Here is a 7,756-nt window from a genome sequence, read left to right as displayed (position 1 = left end):
GATATTTTTTATTAGCTGTGAAAGACGAGTTTGGAGTAAAGTGGCAACGGATGGTGTTTTAAATGTACAAGAAAATTTCTAGTACTAATACAACTGTCGTGTCAAATTTTGGAAAATTTCAGGGGTCATTTGACCTTTTAAGACATTTAAGTGATTTTCTAGCCATTTAATGATCGTAATTTAAAATTTGAACTGCATGTACATGCAGCAGCTAACCAAAACGGTTTGAAAAGCCATATATTTGTGTACTTGTGTGTGATTTAATTCCACGGGCAGTAAATTGGAAGGTATTTTCAAACATATTGGTCTAACGGCTATGCCAAAATTAAGCATGGAGTGCCATGGCATTTAAATTCCAAAAAATTAAAAACATGAAACCTTGCTTGAGGTAATATTATGCCACCAAGATGATGTGGTACAAAAATTGGCTTGCTTGACGAAAGTTTGGATACACACCCCTCACAAACCAGAGCAACTCACTAGAAGGCTCGTGGTTCCAAGAGGGAACAATGCATGTTTGCTGACGAATGGCAGATAACTTCCTCTTACAGCCTTCAAAATTTTCCTACATGTAATGTGCACTGATACTAACCGTCATGTGAAAATTTGGAAAATTTCAGGGGTCATTTGACCTTTTAAAGAGATTTAAGTGATTTCCTAGCCATTTAATGACCGCACGTAATTCAAATTTGAACTAGATGTACATGCAACGGCTAACCATAACGGTTTGAAAAATCATATTTGTGTACTTGTGTGCGAGTTAAAAAATCATTAGACGATGTAAATATCTGGTGTTCAAAAAAGAAAATCTAAAATCTGGCAAGACAACCGCCCACATGATTAGCACTCTATTTCGTGCCTCGAGTTTTGGAAGGTGGGTGGCGGGCTTTATTAATTAGACATGGTTCTGCATTGGGAACCATCATCTATCACTACAAAAAAATACACTTCCGTGATGATACGTGTTTGTCATAGTAGGTCGCGTTTTTTTGTCATGCATGTACATCCATGACGATTTTATGACAGAATCAAGATAGTCATATCTGTGCTGTCGTAGATGTGTTCCATGACATTATCAAAATTATCATCACGGAAGTGTCCACTTCCATGACGATAAATTGCGCGTCACAGAAGTGCTTTCGTCAAGGGTGACCTACATGTGGCATCTCCCATAACGAAACACCGTTAAGCTATCGGGTCGGGTTTTGGATCCTATAACCCATTAACAGCCCTGACCAATGGGGATTTTTCACGTGTAAAATCATCATTGGCTGGAGGAAACACGTGTCGGCTCATCGTTGGGGCAGATGTCCTCCACTCATTGGACAGAAGGCTCCTATGATACGTCCACACGTGGCACGGCCCAACAGAGGCCCATTCCTGTGAAAAGGCCGGCCCATTTGACTTGGTCAAAAGGTGGCGGGCCGGCCCATGGAAAGCCTGTTAACGACATGTTCGCATATAGCATATTTACAGCCTGCTAACCCAAGGCCCGTTACGCCCTATCCGAATTAGGCCCAGTAGCGTCATCTGGGCCATCCAATATGATTCCAGCCCGTTTTCACTTCGGGCCTATGTATGGCCCATGACGTCTTTTGGCCCATATGAGGCCCTTTATAACTCTTGGCCCATTAACGGCCCGTGGTGAAACTGGCCTGTAATGAACAGTGTATCACTTTATACCCATTAACGACCCGTGGTGAAACTAGCCCATAATGAACAGTGTATCACTTTATACCCATTAACGGCTCGTGGTGAAACTGGCCCGTAATGAACAGTGTATCACTTTATACCCATTAACGGCCCGTTATTCCGTTGGGCCGTTTCCAGCCCATGTTATCCTTCGGCCTTCTCAGAGCCCATTTATTCTTGGGCTCATTTCCAGCATTCGTTTACTTACGGCCCGTTACTGTCATTTTCTGCTTGTGGGCTAAATTCAGCTTGGGGTTACAGTTGGCCCGTTTGTGGCCTGTTAATACGTTGGGCCGTTTCCATAGCGTCATCAAATACGGCCGATTGACGACGGGCCGTTATGGTCGGCCCATGAATAGACGATTCCAACTCTAGCCCGTTTACGGCCATAATGCGGTCTGTTATTGGCCCATGTTTGGCCAACCGATCATACGGCCCGTAGAAGGCCCATTGACGATAGGACCCATAGAAGGCCCATTGTGTCTACGACCCGTATAAGGCCCATTGTTTCTACGACCTGTAGAAGGCCCATTGTTTCTATGGCCCGCAGGTGGGAAATGGTAACTACAGTAAATATGTAACCCATGGTTATTGTGGCCTAGTTTTAAAAAATAGGTTATTGCGGCCACTAGCAAACCGCGGAAAAAGAACTGCACTGACAATAAGGAAATAAATAAGCAAGCAACTTACGCTAGGCTATCACGGCTATTACACATATTACATCCACTGGGCATCAAAGTTCGCCACCAATGCAAATAGGAACACAACAACATATAAACGCCACAGCAAAACAAGTCCAAAACTGAAACCACTTCAGAAGAGCTTAAGAAATAATATCCTGGGTACCTATAATGCTGGCAAGATGCTTATCAAGCTTATTAACTTTCTCTTGTTTGGCGCTTAAGTCCTCCAGCACTTGCTGTTGCACCAGAAAGTATGCATCTGAATTCTGCAGGGACTTCCTCAGTCCTTCGGCTTCCTGTCACATAACATCTGATCGATGTCTTTAAACTTGAAGTTGAGACTCAAGAAGCCGAACTGATTCAGGCAACGAGTTCGAAGAGCTGGTGCCAACAGTAGTAGCCAGTAACTCGAAGACTACATCAAGACAGGACTTTGTGGTTGTCTCAGTGTCTTCAATATAGTTTTTATCAGCTTTCTTGGAGACTAACAGGGATGTCTCACTATATTGAACCTTATCTGCATTACTTCCTTTACCATTGCATAATGGGGTACTCTTCTCCAATATTTTATCCGCGTTCTAAAAGAGAAACAAACAAACACATCACAGGTTTACAATGTAGTATATGAAACTCATTTTGGTAAACTAGTCCAGTAGTAAGGTGGACATGATAACAACATGAAACAAACATATATCTATGTAGTATGGTCACTGTATGGTCTATATCATTCTAGTTTATGTTGCCAAATCAAGATAGATACAATTCGAATCATATCTATTTAAGACAAAGCAACATAGACAGAATATAAGTGTGGGAAACTACACAGCAATAACAACACTTGTAATGTGCATGGCATGAGAACATAACTGTTTATTCAATTGAAACTGAAATCAACATAGAGCAAGTTACAACAGCAAACACGTTAAAGAAACAAGTTTAAAACATACCTGTTGCGCCATTGGAGTTTTAGTTGCACCCTTCAAATTTGAAATTAGTTGGTATGAGTAAATACAGTGATGCAAGAGCAAAGTAGTATGAACCATAGCTATAGAACCTGACCTGAGAACAATTCTTCTTCTGCTTTAAGCGTTGACTTGGGGTTCAGAGTGGTGGTCCTCGTGCTTTGGGCACTGCAGTTGCCTTACTAGCTGCTCATGTTTGGGTGCTCTATGGTGGAGACGGTGCTGTGTCAACGGGAACTGGGTTACTATCTGCTGGGGTTGGGGTTAGAAGGGGTGTAGCTGGTTCTCTGTCCAACTGGGTAGGGGTACAATCTGCATGAGTCTGGGTTATGTGTGTGGGGCTGGTTCTTGGGCAAGTACAGCCGTGGTTCTATCGGCATCGACAGGTAGCACGATCTTTTCTAAAGACCGTGTTTTTACTCCCACAGATACTGCCATCACCCCTCCAATTGAAATGGCCAATAAACAAGAAAAGTAATTGAATGTACAAGCATTGTAAGATAGACAGGTGCAATGGATAGTAGGGAAGAAAATAGGGCATGAAATAACTCACATTTATGTTGTCTAACCAAATAGAATAACAAGACATAATTTCACATATATGATGGCTAATTAAACAGGATAGCATGACACAATTTCACATGTATGATGGCTAACTAAACAGGATAGAATGACACACTTCAAAATATGATGACTATGTAAACAGGATGACATGATATAACTATACGATGTGTCTATTAAAGTGGTTGGCATGCCATAAATCACAAACATGCCGTCGATGGAAACATGATGGCATGATATAATTCACGGATAGAATGACATAATATAAAATATAATGACTATGTAAACATGATGAGATGATATAACTATATTATGTCTTTAGAAAATGGGCTGGCATGCCATAATTCAGGTACATGCTGTCTATGTAAACATCATGGCATGACATAATTCAAATATACGATTTATATACTAAGGAAGTGAGCAGAGGGCAATCGCATATATGATGTGTCAACTAAGGAGATGGCATTCAATATTGTGTATATGATGTAAAAACTAAGCATTGCAATACAACATATGCATGATATGAGTAATATAACCCTGCCAAGTTTGAGCGTACACCTCAGGGGGATAATAGGACTGGTCATCTGCCTCTGGATCCTCCTATGAAGAGCTATCTGTAACCAGCAAGATATCTGCTTCAGTAGGTAGCATTGTATGCTCTGAAGACCTTTTTTTCACTCCAGATTTCTCCATCACCAATTCAAATGGCTGATGCACAGGAAGAGCAGTTGAATATACAAACATTGTTGACAAAAGCAATGAGAAATACAAAAAAAGGACGGCATGATATAATTCACATATATGACGATTGCCTAAACAACATGGCATTGCATAATTCACACATATAATGCCTTGCAACAAGATACCATTGCATAATTCACATATATAATGTCTTGCAACAAGATGGCATTGCATAATTCACATATATGGTAATTAGACACTAAACATGTGGCATTCACACAAATCATGTCTAAACTAAGCAAATGACATAGCAATGCAAGATACCATACGCATGATATGAGCAACATAACCCTGCCAAGTTAGAGCATGCACCTCTGGGGAAAATATGACTGGTCATCTTTCTCTGAATCCTCCTTTGAGGAGCTATCAGTAACCAGCAAGACATGCGCTTCGTCAGATAGCATTGTGTGCTCTGAAGACCTTGTTTCCACTCCAGATTTTTCGATGACCGTGCCGAATGGCTGATGCATAAGAAGAGTAATTGAATGTAGTAAAATTGTTGACAAATTTAATACGTAATAAAAAAAAATGATGGCATGATATAATTCACATATAAGATGACTGGCTAACCAGGGTGGCATTGCAAAATTCACATATATGATGCCTGGCTAAATAAGATGGCATTGCATGATTCACATATACGATAAAGAAACTAAACAGATGGCATTGACACAAAGCATGTCTAAACTAAGCAGATGACATCTTTAATGTATACAGTAAGCAATGCAAGGCACCATATGCATGATATTACCAACATCAGCATGCCAAGTTAGAGCGAAGACCTCATGGGGTAAATAGGAGTGGTCTTCTCCTTTTGAACCCCCCTCATAACAGTTATCTTCCTCTTGATTACGATCCGAAATGGGTGGAGGGGGGGGGGGGCTGCCTTTGCGCCCACCATGGAGCGACGTCTGCATGAAATTTTATTTCCACGCAAGGCTCGTCTCTTTTGCTCTACATGATCAGTTCCATTGTGTACAATAGCCGGCATGCATAGGAATAAAATATAGTGAGATTATGTAAGGAGTGCATGCACAAATCCAGAGTGATGGTAGCAAACTGTGGATAGACCCAAAACCAATGATAGCAGGCAGATAATAGCTTTAATTAAAAAATACAAATAATGGCTCCTTTAATGTTTGTTTGCACCCAACATGAAACTCATAGTAGACATCCGAGATTAAGCAGATAGTAGACAGATAGTACTGATTGCTTCCCCAATATGTACTCCACAACCATTTAAAAACTCAAGTTTCAGCATTAGTTTGGACCTGACTCGGAGTCTAATAGGTGAACACGACGACAATGTAGCATGTCATCATATTAAGCGATGCATAACGTAAGCAGACACGGAAGAGTGCGACCTCTCTTGCGGACCCGTGTAGTCCTCAAGGTCATCTGCTTAGTTGATGATGGTAATGCAGTTGTGGTGGCTGCCGACGGCGGGGAAGAAGATCTGAGGCAGCGAAAGACAGTCTGGAGAGCGGATCCCTGCTGTGGTGAACCCTTTCGTTGTTGGAGCAGCTGAGCTGGGGTGGAACACAGCACCGCAGGAGCAGGACAAACCACACAAGGTTTTCTTTGACACATATCTGTAACAGAAGTAATTAGTAAGGGCTTGTTTGAATTTGAGGATTCTAACAATGCAGGGATAGGAAATAGACAGGAATATGATAGGAATGCACGTGCAAAATAGAGAATTTAAAAACACAGCATTTCTGCCAATCTGGGTGTTTGATTCACAAGAATTGGAAGATCCCAGGATGCAAAAAAGCATGGCAAGATTAAGTCAAACCACAAGAAAATGTACGGTTATAATGCTATTATGATACTATCTCTTAGTCTTGTGCTTGATGAATAGAAATATGAAAAGGAGGACAAATGGAAATTAGAATTCCTACGTTTTTTCTTTCAAGGAGACATTAAAGGAACAAATCCTACAGTTTTCCTTTGCTCCATTCCTTTGCACCAAATTCATGAAAAGTAGTACCATAGGAAACTTTCCAATTCCTATGTTTTTCATTCACTTTTCCTTTCAAGCACTGGCGATTCTAGTAGGCAGGCTTGAGCAAGGAAAATCCTACACTAAAAAAATGTTTTTGTGCTACTTCTACTACTTTGGACCCAGGCCACTGCCATACTAGCTCAACTCCTAGGCCCATCGACAAATGCACAGCTCAAACGCGCAGAGATAAATAATGATGGCGTTCAAGAGAGCCCATCACGAATAGCTAAGTTGCCTGGTACCTCACTGCTTGTCATATAGTAGGATAAAATAATCGTATTTCACGTTACTACGTGTGCTCAGTGGACAATATATATAACATGTAGAGTAAAAAAGAGATGCAACAAGTGTACAACCTCTTTGGCGAAGCCATGTCGATCTCGACGTGATTGGGTTGGCCGGTGAGGATGCTTCGGCTGACTTGGCTGTCGGAGGAGGGGAAGAAGATCTTAGGCGTCTGGAGATGGAGCCCGAGGTACTACTCCGCTGTGATGGAGGGTTTGTCGTTGGAGCAGCTCCGGTGAGTTGTACGACGCCGAGGCTGAAGCAGGACAAGAGAGACAATGTTAACCTGAGTGGAATTCTAATAGCATCTCCAATACATGACGTAAAATACATAACCACAAAGTGCTAGATGTAAAATACATCAGCCGCTCATCTCTGAACTTAACTGTCAAAACTGAAGTTAACTGTCGAAACTGAACTTAACTGTCGAAACCGAGTTTTGCTGCCGAAACTGAATTTTACTTTCGAAAGTGAGCGCAATAGCAAGGTGAGGCTACACGTTAGTCGACTAACTTTTTCATCTCTGGTCAATCAATTTTGCAGCCGTTGGATACGAAATCAAGGGCCTACAGTCCGTCTTCAACCTCCACCTCCTGAGCCGCCAGCCACCACCGGCCAAGCAGCAACCCCCCGCCGCCCGCGGCCAACGGTGCGCCGCCCCGCCCGCCTCAAAAACACTCCCCACCGCCGGTTCGCCGCCGCCCCGGCCATCCCTCTAGGCCCCCCATGCCAAGCTTTTTCTCTGGCGATCCCCACGCCACCGCCCCACCATTGCCGGTGACCACTGCCCCCACCCTGAACCCTAAGATAGATAGTGGGGTACCTCT

This window comes from Triticum dicoccoides, chromosome 7B, assembly GCF_002162155.2.
Source record: "Triticum dicoccoides isolate Atlit2015 ecotype Zavitan chromosome 7B, WEW_v2.0, whole genome shotgun sequence".
NCBI classification, from domain to species: Eukaryota; Viridiplantae; Streptophyta; class Magnoliopsida; order Poales; family Poaceae; genus Triticum; species Triticum dicoccoides.
The sequence above is the reverse complement of the archived record's forward strand: the minus strand, read 5'-3'. Positions refer to the sequence as shown.